General features: G+C 41.7%; 1 protein-coding gene across 3 annotated transcripts in view; it reads left to right on the forward strand.

Moving 5' to 3' along the window:
* Positions 1-13,958, forward strand: part of LOC103189133 (guanine nucleotide-binding protein G(I)/G(S)/G(O) subunit gamma-12) — a 55,058-nt gene that overhangs the window by 2,187 nt on the left and 38,913 nt on the right. For 2 of the 3 annotated variants that reach the window (XM_007909427.2, XM_042335657.1), the window contains exon 2: positions 6,618-6,682. The gene's annotated coding sequence lies outside the window, so the exon portion shown is untranslated. Of the gene's footprint in view, positions 1-3,490; positions 3,569-6,617; positions 6,683-13,958 lie in introns of those variants that run through there. The other variant, XM_042335656.1, reaches the window with a different exon arrangement.

The following is a 13,958-nucleotide window of genomic DNA, read 5'->3' on the forward strand; positions in this document are numbered from 1 at the left end:
GACAAGCCAACCTGGTTTTTGGCAAGGTTTAGGAGGGACAGACCATTCACTGGGGGCTGGAATTCTTCCCACTCAGCTCCTGTTAACTTTGCAAGCCAGGTTTATTTAAATAGCTACAGTTATTAGGTAGGTAGTGAGAGAGAAATATATTAAACTATTAGCTGTAGAGCATTCATTTTTAGTTTTAATGAATATTTTACTAGGGTTTTGTAACTCAGTATATGTGTGGAAGGAGCAAGTTTGAGGTGAATAGTCTCTTGTTTCTCACTTTGTTTTTACTTTGCATTTTGTAGCTGATCGTTGGGTTAATAAACTAATACTTGCATTTGATATAGTGCTTTTCATGTCTTCTCGATGTCTCAAAGCGCTTCACAGATTATGCTGTAAAGTGAATTGACTGTATATTTGTAGGCAAAACGTGGCAGCCAATTGCGCACAGCAGTGTCCCACAAACAGTCGTGGATTAAAAATGACCAATTTATTATTTTTTTATTTTGGAGGGATTATTGTTAGGCTCTGTGTGGAGTAAGGAAACTTGCCCAAGGTTTCGCCCTCTGCCTGGAATTGAACCCAGGTGTCTCGCTTGCAAGGGAGTGCTCTAACCACTGAGCTACAGGACTACAGGGTTGACAGCTATATATTTTTTTTCCCCTGTTGATGTTTTACTCATAGACTTGGATGTATTTTTTTGGTCAGCCCGGTGTCTGACAAATGCGGAAAACCAGCACCATGCTTAAGAGTATCCAAATCAAGCTGAGAATTCCACGCATCCCATCTATACATGGAAATCCCAGAGATAGATTGTTGGAATGGAATGTGCACTCTCTCCCTGGAGGGACGCATTCCTGCGTACCTAATTTTGGAAAGTATTCGGTGCAGGTTCGAAAGCGCCAAGGCTTGGGGACCCCAGAGCGTGCGTTGGGGTAACTGCTGGAGTCTAACCAGCTAAAACCGCACAGCTTGCCATTGATATTGTTGTCTGGCAAGGTTTCCTGCTGCTTGTCCAGCTAGGACCACCCTACCTGTTAGGGTTTTGGCTTGCATGGTTAAATGAGTGGGATGACTCCCTGCCCCCAATGAGACTTGGATGTACTAATAATTAGTGAATGGAGAATTTGGCTGCTTCTTGCTTCTGTGGTTTTAGTGAAGAATCTGAGGGTTTAAAACTGTAAGGTGTATGTTCAGCATATGGAGCACATCGCATTGGATGTCATTTATTGTGATTGCTTCCTGAGTGGGAGGGGTCTCCTTTATAAACAGAATAAACCTGAGTTAGAGCACTTCATGGGCTGTCATGTTATAATATGTGTTCCAGTTTGACAGGTTTATAAGAACGTGCATGCCTTTCTGGTTTAGGTGGAGAAATCCTGGCCTTTGTGCTGGTATGATGGCATTTCTTAGGTGCTGATCTATTCACGTTGTGGTTCATGTGACCCGGAAAGCTTAATGTCAGTTTTCTGAAGAGGAGTGAAAACTGCAGGTGATGCTGCTTAATGAGCACAGGAACCTCCTGTGTTTTTCTCAAGCTGCTGTGGATCAGCGATAGAGGCTCCTATCCAATTGTTTTAAGTTCAGGTAATAAGCTTCCCGTGTGACAATTGCACTGTGACAACCCAGTGACATTACCTGTCAAGGTGTGTTTTGAGCTGGTTTCTTGGTAGTCTCTGTTTATTCCGTTGTTGATCAGATATTACATATCAATACTAATATTTGACGAATTGGCAAAATCCAATATGTACTTTGTAGCTTTGCAAAGTAATTTATAATTGGGTACTTTCTGGCTTTTAAATGAGTCAAGCATTATAAACAGATTATTGTGTTATATAGATGATTACTTGCTCAGATGATTTTTTCTCTTGAAAGTCGCTTGATGCTTGTTTTGATTGTTGGCATTGTGGTTTTGAGGTGTGAGAAGGCATTGCAGATTGACATCTCTGTCAGTTACTTTCTCATCTGACTTTCATTAGGTCAAAAGAAAACTCCAGAAGTCAATTTATACCCTAGATATTTTCTAATCTGATGGACAGCATGCTTTTAATTCTGTTCCACACACATTGGGTGGTGCACTAGTGCAGTGTTGGTTGGCACCCCTGGTTCTGTGCCAAGTCCCATTACTGCCACCCTGTTGGGAGCGGTGGTGGGAGGGTGCTTTACAATAAACCGTGTCATAGTAGGGGATAAGCTTGTGGGATTTGGTTTAACTTATAATTGGTCTATTCTGGTGATTCACAAACCACAATCAAGCAACATCTTGTTCAACCGGTCTTCATATATTCGGTCCAGTTGAGGGCATAGATAAAGCTTGGTGTGGTATTCAGCCATGCAGACCAATTGGTCCCCTGGCATGGTATCCCTCTAGGGTTGGTCTCTGTGTCCCTCTGTGAGGGTACCAAACAGATGGAGCTTAGGGTATTGCTGCTGACTGTTATCCCTGATCCCTGTTGGAATGTGAACTACAGGGACATGAAGCATGAAAAAGTCTATATCTCAACGGTAACCGATTATGTGAGCAGCGTCTCTCTTGCATTTATGGGGTAACTCAGTGCTGGCAGAGTAAACTAGCTATTCTCTTACTCTATGATGCCATATGCTTTCAGTTGGAGTTGAGCAGTGGGTGTGGGTATGTCCATTGTGGCCGAATGAATGCTGCTGCCTCTCGAGCAGCCTTGTATTAGGGTGACATTCTTTTGATGTGCAATGTCAAGGAAAAAAGGACTCGCGCAACCCCATGTCCTTCTGTTAGGGAAATACGTTGCCCAGGTTTGTGTCTGTTCTTGTGAAACACACTTTTCTCCCAAGGGTCAGCCCGCTTTCTGGGCCATGAGGAGCGACAGGTTGATGTGGAAATAATAATAATCCTTGCATTTGATATAGTGCCTTATCACGTCTTCGAGACATGTCAAACATTTTGTGGAACGCGGCAGCCAATTGCGTATGGCAGTGTGCCACAAACACTCGTGGATTGAGTGTCCATATTATTATTATTTATTAAAACATTTGTATCCCCAAAAATGTGATATGCCAAATTAACTCACAACCGGATTCCTACTTACTGCTGGGTAAACAGAGGCGTGTGGAGTAAGGAAACTTGCCCAACATTTCGTGCCGCCTAGGAATTTAACCCAGTTCCTCTCTCTTCCGAGGTGAATGCTCTCACAGTTGATAAAACTCTGAAGTGCCTTTATTGGCTGCATTATGCACCACGCTATTACCTGCAGTATTCAACTGTTCTGTCACAGAAAAGACTTCTTTAGCGGCTGTAGAGGATGGCCCTGACGCAGAAGGATGTTAGCCTGCAGTTAGGTATATGCTAGTTCCTGGTTGTCTTTTGAATTTCTGTTTGCATTGGTTTCCTCATTCCAACCAGTACACCGAGAGGAGATTGCTCTCCTCCCACCTGAGAGACAGTCTCAGAGAGCCCATTGCCTGCGCACACTCTTTATGTGGATAAAGGAAGGGAGGAGATATCCGTTTTCAGGAGGGTGAGATATTGACGCTAAAGAGCGGGGAACAGAATAATTATCCATTTTTTACTTTGAAGAGTTATTGTCTCGGTGTTGTCGTGTTGGTAGGTTGGCTTAACTTCTATCCTGCTCGCAAAAGATGAACGAGAAGCTTCCTGGTTGTTTTTACTGTAGCAGATGATTGTGTGTGTCTCACTCTCTGTCTGTCTCTCTCTCTCTCTGTCTCTCTGTCTCCCCCCATTTCCCAGTTCACTTGGAGAACTCGCTTTTTAAATAGTGGCACATAGTCCTCTAACCACTACTCTACAGGACTCCACAAAGGAAGATGGTTTGTAATTTTCTAAATACACAGTCGATTTGCTGTGTTACATAATGAGTCAATTCTACTTCAATTTGTAGGAGTGAAATATTCTGGATAAATTACGGCAAGGTGTGGAGATTTTGGTTCGCTGTTGATGTCGTACAGCAGTTGGGAATTGGAAAATTGTAAAACTCTACAGGAACCCGTGTAGTTCGAATAACCCTAAGTGCCTGGCAAATCAGCCGTGGCTTGAGGGAGGGAATAGAAGTCATGCGTATCTGTGTGTTCATTCATGTGGTATCTGTGACATTCAGTGCAGCCGCACAGTGCACTGTTTTAAATAAAAAGTGGTCTTTTTGTTTTGTGGGGAAAAAAATGAGTCCCGTACCATAGTGGTTAAAGCGCTCGCCAACAAGTTAAAGGATCCAGGTTTGATTCCTGGGTGGGGTGAAACGTTAGGCAAGTTTCCTTATTCTAAACGCCTGTTTTCTTAGCAGTAAGTAGGAACCCTGTTTTTAGTTGATTGGCTGATCGTCACCGGGGGTAATAATCCCTCAAAAAAAACCTGAAAAGATTGTTCATTCAATGCACGACTGTTTATGGGACACTGCTGTGCGCAATTGGCTGCCGTGTTTCGCCCACAAAAGACAGTCAATTCACATTACAATATATTTTGTGAAGTGAGACGTTTCAATGACGTGATATGGCGCTATATCAAATGGAATGGATTATTAGAAAATGTGACAATGACAGTTTCTTTTCAAATCTTCCTCGTCATGCTATCATTCTCACATTGAGTGCCCCAGCTAGTGTTAAGACTGCTGTGTAATCACTTAAACCCCATTTCAGGCCTTATCTTCCCGTCTCGTGGTCAGTATGAGGACATTTATTGGTTTATAACATTTATCTTACCATCTTTTGGACTTTTTCGCCCCATTTACTAATCCATGTAGATCATCACATGCAATAACTGTTAGCAAAACCCAGACGGGAGTTTGAGGTACGCAGTGCTGGGTTGATGTTATTGTCGTGTGCATTGCTACAGTCTACTTCCTGCTTCAAAAATAGTTCTTCCAGCGTCAACTCACTGACCCCTTTGTTTGGGGTTGAAATGTCGTCTGTTGATGCTGGAAGAATTTTTACCCGTCAACTAACAAACGGGTTCCTACTTACTGCTAGGGGAACAGGTGTGTAGAATAAGGAGTGGAGTAAGGAAACTTGCCTAAGGTTTCGCCCCGCGTGGGAATCAAACCCAGGTCCTCTCGCTTGCGAGGCGAGGGCTCCAATCAATACACTACAGGACTGCATATAAAAAATTTATACTGGATGTTAGTGTAAATTAGTTTATTTCTTGAATTCATGGCTACGGGTGGTAATCCTTGAAGGAGTGGGTTTAATACCCGTTCGTACAAATGTTGATAAGGCTTTAAGATTGGGCTCTGTCTGTGGCTGATGAGGGCCCATTCGAGCAGATGACAGCACTGCAGTACTCCTGACCCAACTGTCCAGCGCCTTGGGACGACCTCCCGACGTGAAAGGCGCTCTATAAATGGAATCTTGTTGTTGTTGTTGTTGTCTTTGCGTTCGGTTGCAGCGCCACTCAGTGGCTGGGAGGAAGCAGAGCATCAGGTAGCATCAGGCCCTTTTCTCCTCCTGCACAGCCCCGTTGCTCTAAACTCCTGGTGTCCCAGCGGTTGGCATTTTACCCAGAATGTTTGTAAGCGTGATGTCTCCAAGCAGCAAAGGCGAAGCAAAAATGTGCATTTATCGTCCTTTTGTAATGGTTCACGTTATGAGCCGGTTCAGTGGAATGTGCTTGCCTGCTTCTATCACTGTTCAAAAGAATTATCAAAGACCAGATTCGAAAAATATAGAATTCGCACATCTGCCAAACACCAGAATTTGTTGTTGAGTACAGCGCAGTCACTCGCTTAAACTTGATACAGGGTTTCGCCTGAGTCCGTAAGCCGTTTTTAACAAAATAATTATCTTTGCATTCGTTGGACATCAGATTTCACAGGGAGCTCCTGTCAAGTATGTATGTAGAAAAACAACAAAGCTATTTTGTGCACCTCACAACAGCCATGGAGTGAATGACAAGTTATAACTGCAGGATTGTTGGCCAGGACACCGGAAGAGCCGCTTTCCTTTTCAAATAATGTCATGGGAACTTTGACATTTGCCTGAACAGTGGAGTGTGTTTATTGCTGTATGGGGTCGTTGACTTCCTTTGTGGCTAAAATTGTGCCATGGTACTACAAACTAATTGCTGTGACTTTGAAATTAATAATGATAATCCTTGCATTTGCTACAGCGCCTTATCATGTCTTTGAGGCGGCTCAAAGCCCTTCACAGAATACAGTGTAAAGTGAATTGACTGTATTTTCTGGGTGAAACGTGACAGCCAATTACGTATAAGCAGTGTCCTACAGAGAGTCATGGATGATTGACCAAATTATTATGTATATATGGATGGATGGAAGGAAGGGATTATTACCCCCGTAAAAGTGATGTGCCAATCGACTAACAACCGGGTTCGTACTTACTGCCAGGTAAACAGAGGCGTGTGGATAAGGAAACTTGCCAAACGATTTGTGAATTTTCCTGCGATGGAGCATAAACTGGCTGAGAATGTAGTTCACAAACTAATCAGTGTGGGATGGGAGGTAAACTGCAGCCGTTATGCTCAGGGCTGGGGCTGGTCTGGCAAGGAAGGCGAGTTCAAAATCGTTCCAAGTTTCTTCTCTCTGTTGTAGAGGAATAGGGATTATGCGTAGAAACATTCTGAATTCATAGTTCATACGTTATAATTGAGACTGCTTCACCATTTTCTCTTTTTGACCCTTATTCAGATTCCTGAAGAGTCTTTGCTGAAAGTGAAAAACGTTAACCGGTTTACTTCAAGATTCGTAATTAGGTGAGTGAATTTAAGTCTCTCCATCTGTTTCTCTTTCTCTCTCTCTCACCCCTCTCCTCCTCTTTATCTCCGAGCTTACTGTCACAGGCCAGCCACTGCCGTCAGTATCATGGTTGCAGTGTTGAGACTACCCTGCGTGATGGAGCATAAACTGGCTGAGAATGTAGTTCACAAACTATATAAATGCAAGTTGTTGTTGCAGATTATTTTCACACGTCGGCCAGCGTGCGTTCTGCACTTTCTCCGTTTATGGTTATGCTCAATCCCAGGAGGATTTCCAATTTGTAGCAGTTATTTTACTGTTTCTATCTCAGTTTTGACTGAAATATTAACAATATGTCAGGAAACTCAGCAAAATATACGTCTAAGACAATCCTCTCGTCAGTGGCAGCACTCCCGCCTCTGAGTCAGGAGGTTGTGTGTGCAAGTTGGGATTTGGAATCAGCTGACGCGCCAATGAAATGGAGTGGGGTATTGCATTGTCAGAGGTGTCATCCTAATCCGAGGTCCAGCCAGTCTTTTCAGGTGGATGCTAAAAATTCCATGGCACGATTTGAAAAGAGAAGGGAGTTTCTCTCTCCGTGTCGTGACCAACAATCCCCCAAATAAAATAGTCGCTCACTCCATGGCTATTTGTAGGACATTGCGGTGCCCAATTGTGCTGCCAGTTTGCCTACAAATACAGTCACTCCACTTTGCAGTAAATCCTGTGAAGTGCTTTGATAAGGCACTATACCAAATGCAACGACTATCTGTACCTCTGTGAGATTTCTGCCGTGATGTGTCACACTGTAAACAGGATACAGGGTTCCCTTGTGCTGCACAAAACCCAAGGACAAAGAAAGAAACTGTTGCTCTTTGTGAAAAGAATCATTTATAATTTACAATGTGAACAGTTCATTAGTTAGGTTCCGTGTTCCTCATTTTATCACATTCTTTCATTTAAAAAAAGTGCAGATATTAAACGTGTTGAGATGGAGATGTGTTCTCTTACACGATTGTTCGGGGTCAGTCAGTCGGTGTTGTAGTGGTCGAGACTCTTGGATTAAGTGCCCACAATAACCTCTTCCAACTCTTCCAACATTTCATCTTCTGGAAAAGCTTCTCGTATCCTTTGTTGGTAACTGTTGAGTCCCTCTTCTGTACCATTCATGTTCTGTTGTAATGTGCCAACCTGTTTTTGCGACATTACTTTTAAGCACAATAAAAAGTCTGGACGATAATAATAATAATACTAATCCTTGCATTTGATATAGCACCTTATCATATCTTCTATTTTAAAGTGTAGTGACTGTATATTTTGTCAGCGAAACGCGGCAGCCAATTGCGCGCAGCAGTAATCCACAAACGTGGTAGATTGAGCAACCAAATTATCATTTTTATAATTGTAATTTTGGAGGGCTTATTACCCCTGGAAAAGCGATCTGTCAATCAACTGATAACCGGGTTCCTACTTACTGCTGGATAAACAGGGGCGTGTGGAGAAAGCAGACCTGCCTAAAGCTTTGCTCTGCCCGGGAATCAAACCATGGTCCACTCGCTTTCGATGTGAGCACTCCAACCACTATGCTACAGGACAGTGTATTTGTTTTTTGCAAGTAAATGCACGATTTATTTCCCTCATTGGGTCCATTTATGATTGTAAAATACGCTTCACACAAGAAACAATTTGGAGGAAATAACAGAAATTTAGATTCCGGGAGAATAAAACTGGGATTTCCCCCACCAGTATTTGCGTAGCTTTTCGCTCTAAGAGTTCCTTTCAGTGTCGCTGAGGAGCAATTAAAACTGGTGATGAAGAGGCTGCGGGGAATAAACTGCAAACAAACCTATTGAGATATTGATATTGTCTCCAGAGAACCACAGCACAGGAAATTACAGCCCAGAAGGTCTTTCAATCCACTGCTCTAATATTTCCCGTTTCACCAGATGTCTTTTTTTTAAAAAAAACACGTGCAAATATTAAACGTGTTGAGATGGTGAGGTGTTCTCTTATACCACTGTTCTCGGTCAGTAAGTGTTGTATTGTTGTATTAATCTTCTCGTATTATGCAACAACACTTGCTTTCATACAGTGAGCTTCACTTGGGGTCACAAAGCTCCACACTGACTTGAAGCCTAGCCAGAAAGGAGGCAGATTGGGGAGATGAACCCAGGTCCTCTTGCTTGCGAGGTGAGAGACTAACCACTAAGTTACAGAAATCCATAATTGTTTACGTTACCATATACTATAAATTCTAAGATTTAATTCTATTAATTTTTAACATTGACAAACTAAACACTTGACTCCCCGTTCTGCTCGTACAGCACATGTGTATTGTGCTGAAACTGCAGCACCGTGCTTTTGCTGAAGGCTGTGCTAGTATTATTTGATTTAGATGATGCCATCTGCATCCTACTCATTGCAAGGCTTATGGTCAGTGAAGCCATTGTTATGACCCATGAAAGAAACCAAAGTTAGTTTACTATTTTACCATTAAATAGTTGGTATCTATTTTCCCTATTCGCTGAAGCAAACTTCCACTCAAAGGCTCAATAGAGCTTATTTGTTACAGAAGTGGTTTTACTGCTCAGTTTGATGTACTGCAGTTCCAATGATAAATTAACCGCAGCAGTATTGCATGAGGCAGGTCCTGATAGTTCCAGAGGCAATGTCACATGTTATACTGTTCGTGGACGTTTTTGAACGCTTTTTTTCATTCTAAACAAAATGTCCTTGTATCATGAGTTGAAAAGTCAGCTCTGGCCTTGATTGTGCAATCTTACAGATGATGCACACAGTACACAGTCACTCCACTTTACGGTATATTCTGTCAAGCGCTTTGAGACGTCTCAGCGACGTGATAAGGCGCTATATCAAACGCAAGTAACATTGTGAGTTTTAAAAAAAACTTTAATAAAAACTTTGTAAACGTTACTGGAAAGGAACAACAGCATCAGAAAATATTCTTTGTTATTCTATATATAAATTATGTGTGTAATTTATGAGCATGGTGAGCAGTGGCATCGAGCAGCCAGCAGGGGGAAATGTTTATTGCAGGGTCACTTTTGTATACAAATAATAATTTGGTCACTCAATCCATGACTATTTGTGGGGCACTGCTGTGAGCAATTGGCTGCCGCGTTTTGCCCACAAAATATACAGTCCATTCACTTTACAGTATATCCTATGAAGTGCTTTGAGATGTCTCTACAACATGATAAGGCTCTATATCAAATGCAAGGATTATTATTATATATTAACCGCCTGTAGACTGATGTCTTAATTTAATTTGACCAGATTTTCATCTAAATTGAATTGGGAAAATAGGGGTGAACTGATATGAATCTGATCTGTGTTTGTGTGCGTGCGTGCGAGCGCGCACGAGGGCATCGGAAATCAAAAGGTTGCTGATACATTAATGTTTATGGATGTTTTCCAAATTGACATTACAATCGTTTTTTTTAAAAAAAGAAGAAGCAGGTGGTGTCAGCGCTTTGCATTGCACGTTACAGCAAGGGCTGGGCAAGAAGCAAAACGAGGGGCTGATTTCTGCGGGCATTGCGTGTTTTTTTGTTACACTCATGGGTGTGTTTTTATTGCATTTTTTAAAAGAGATGCCTTCACTTTTTGATGAACAACACAAAGTGGTGACCACTAGTTGGTGCTATAGCTTTAGATTTTACTTGCCGAGCAACCAGAGCCGAATATGGGGCAAAGGTTAGCGCTCCAGCAATGTTTAACCCTTTCAGCTGGTCAGGACCATTTCCCACCAAATTATTTGTGCCCAGATTCACACTGCAGCGCTTGTTATCTTTGGTAGCTAATGGGCAAAGGAAACTGAGGTCAATATGGTGGTGTTAGCTCGTTTGTGGATTGAAACTGAAACACAAGCCCACAGGATACACAATCAACCCATTTCATAGTACAAAGCGCTGTGAAGCGCTTTGAGACGTCGCAACAAAGTGATAAGGCGCTATATCAAATGCAAGGATTATTATTATATGTGTGTTTTGCATTTGGACAACAGTGCTTTTTCTTCTCTAATGCACACATTTTTCTGTGCTTTGTTCCGTAGAATTATTAGTATTATTATCATACGGGCAGCCTCACTGCTGTGCACACCATAGTGGAATTTATCTGGATGGTTGTTGGCCAGGACACCGGGAGAAACTCCTTTCTTTTTTCCCCCAACAGCATCACGAGATCTTTATTGTCTACTTTCATGGTGTGTTTATAATGAGGAAAACTCTGGTTTGTGGGTGCATGTGACAAAGCTGCTACCTTTACTTCATCGCGTGATTCTCTTACATTCTCTGTATTTGCAGTCTGTATGCCGAGCTTAGCGGCTGGTGTGGTGATGTGTGTGTGTGTGTGTGTGTTTAGATTCCATTCACTAGGTGGAACACCTCACCTTTGGGTCAATAGATGAATTCAAGCCCCTGCATCAAGTCCTAAGCTCCCGTAGTATAGTGGTTAACACACCCACCTTGCAAACGAGAGGACCCCGGTTCGATTCCCAGTTGGGGCAAAACCCTAAGCAAATTTCCTTATAATATACACCTTTGTTTACCTTAGCAATAAGTAGGAACTTGGTTCTTAGTCAATTAGCGGATCACTTTCCGGGGGTAATAAAAGAAAATTGGTCACTCATTCCATGACTATTTGTGGGACACTGCTGTAACGCAATTGGCTGCCGCATTTCACCCACAAAATATATAGTCAATTCACGTTACAATATATTCTTTAAAGTGCTTTGAGAAGTCTTAACGACATGATAAGGTCCTATCTCAAATTCACAGATTATTATTACTATTGTTATATAATCTAAGATAACACTCCAGCACAGCATTGTAGCATTCATCTGAGATGTTAGAGCTGTTCAGGGGGTCATTTGGGAAAAGTGATGGGGATTTACTTTGGTGAATAATCTCCCAGATAAATTGTGTCATTAATCTTATTGCTGTTTGTTGAACCTTGCTAATAATTAATAACTACAAAAATTGTCTACATTTGACAGTGTTACTTGTGTAGTGCTATCAGTGGGATTGGGCATTATATAAATACCACTTATTTTTTTAAATAATCAGTTTCTTCACCTTTACCCAGCACATAATGATAATAATCCTTGCATTTGATATAGTATGTTCGTATCATGTCTTCGAGATGTCTCAAAGAGCTTCACAGGCTATAATGTCAAGTGAATTAACTTTAAATTTTGTGGGCAAAATATAGTCAATTTTTGATTGACTGTATCAAGACTATACGCAGTGTAGGTGGACATTCTGCCCACTGGGGACATGAAGATAAGCTTCCCTGATCAAAGGATGTTGCCCTGTCGTGTAGGCAGGTCCCCCAACTGCCACTGCATCATTAACAAATTACATAGCTGACAAGGCGCAGTATCGATTGCACTATAAAACGGTCTGTAATTCCAGATGTCTTGCGGTAGTGAAGTTTTCACTGCAGCTTCCAGAAAGCAGAAGGGTGTCTGAGGACACTGTGCTTTATCATATAAAAGGTTATCTTGAAACAGTCATTGAGCTGTTAACTCAGGGTTCTTGTCTTTTTTTTTAAAGGAGAATTTTTTTGGAATGTTTTTGTCTTTTGGTCATTGGGTTCAAAAATGATCTTTGGCCCACAAAAATATAGTCAAATCCACTTTGCAATATATTGTATGAAGCATTTTAAGGCGTCTCAACGACGTGATAAAATGCAAAGATTATTATTATATGTGTGTGTTTTGCATGTAGAAGGTGGTGTTTTTCTCTTCAATAATGTGCAAGTGTTTCTGTGCTTTGTTGCAAAGAATCCTTATTTGGATGGTTATTGACCTTTGTCAACGCAAACTTGAGCGTAACACCAACCGCGCAATTGTGTTCTAATTGAGGAAGCTCGGCGCTTTAAAAAGGAATATTGCTGCCAGTTACTGATCAGTCTGGTTTGAGAAACAATTCACTAGCAACTTCCTGCTACAACTGTGGAGGACCATGAACTTGGCACATTGTTTGGAAAGGATGTAGGAGGCTTGCCAAGTGGAGGAAGTTGTTCACTTCTAGTAAACCGAATAATCAGGGATAGGAGCCTGCGACATTATTCCACGACTGGGTTCTTGTTTGTGTCGACATGTACTAGCTCCAAACGGTGAACTCTGCAGTTGTTTCCTTCAGCATCTCATGCCCATCGCATTTGTTGTCCAGTTAAATTCCCTGGGAAGAGAAACGGTGTCTGCAGCAGCATTACTGTTGTATACTGTAGCTGGAGGGCAAGCTACAGTACCATGTTTAATAAAGGGAAGGAGTTTGCAAATGTGGAAGAATCTGGTTTCACAGCAGTATTTATGCGTGAAAAAGATCCAGTACAGTGTATGGGAACTCATCCATTTGCTTTGAAGTTTGAGAGCGCTTGAAACCGTGTACATTTTTGATGTGTACTGTAATGGGATTTGGTTGTATGAGTTATTAACTGTCACTACAGCTTCTAATGTGCTTTAATCCCTCCTTTGATTTAATACCATTCATTTTGCTTTCTCACTCCTTTCTCTCTTCAAACCACCACTAATATTTTGTTGCTCACGTTTGATTCTTGCAGCTAGTAATAATCCTTGCATTTGATATAGCTCCTTGCCACATCATTGAGGTGTCTCAAAGCGCTCCACAGGATATACTGTAAAGTGTAGTGACTGTTTTGTGGGCGAAATTCGTCGTTTAGTGCTGTAGTTACTTCACTGTCTTGCAGCCTCAGTTCTGGAAGACAATTGCAATGCAGTTACATTGTTGGAGGGGCTGATTTTCAGATGAGACATTAAACCGAGGTGTCTCTTACCTGTAAGGTCCCATGATACTATTCGAAGAAAGAAGCGAGCTTTTCACAGCATCCTTGCCAGCAATCCAGATAAATGTGTCATTCACCTCAGAGCTAATTAGTGAAACTTGAAATGTGTGAAATGCTATAAACATACAGCAAGATCTCACTAGAAGTCATCATGCGAATGATTGATTTAATCTGGAGGAGTGCTGCTCGGAAATCTGGAAGAAACTCCGTTTTTTTTGCAATATTCTGGCGGGATATTTGACGCACACTTTAAGAGCCAGTGGTATTATGTGCTTGCATCATGCTCTAATTTTAATCTCTGTGTAATCTGTGTTGGTTTCCAACAACAGGCAAGTGGAACCCTCCAAATACAAAACCTCATATTTTGAAACAACAACAAAATTACATGTGTATAGCGCCTTTCACGTTGGGAGGACGTCCCAAGTCGCTGGATAATCAGTGTTGCAATGAGATTTCAGAATC

Source organism: Callorhinchus milii, unplaced genomic scaffold (assembly GCF_018977255.1).
Source record: "Callorhinchus milii isolate IMCB2004 unplaced genomic scaffold, IMCB_Cmil_1.0 Scaffold5, whole genome shotgun sequence".
NCBI lineage: Eukaryota > Metazoa > Chordata > Chondrichthyes > Chimaeriformes > Callorhinchidae > Callorhinchus > Callorhinchus milii.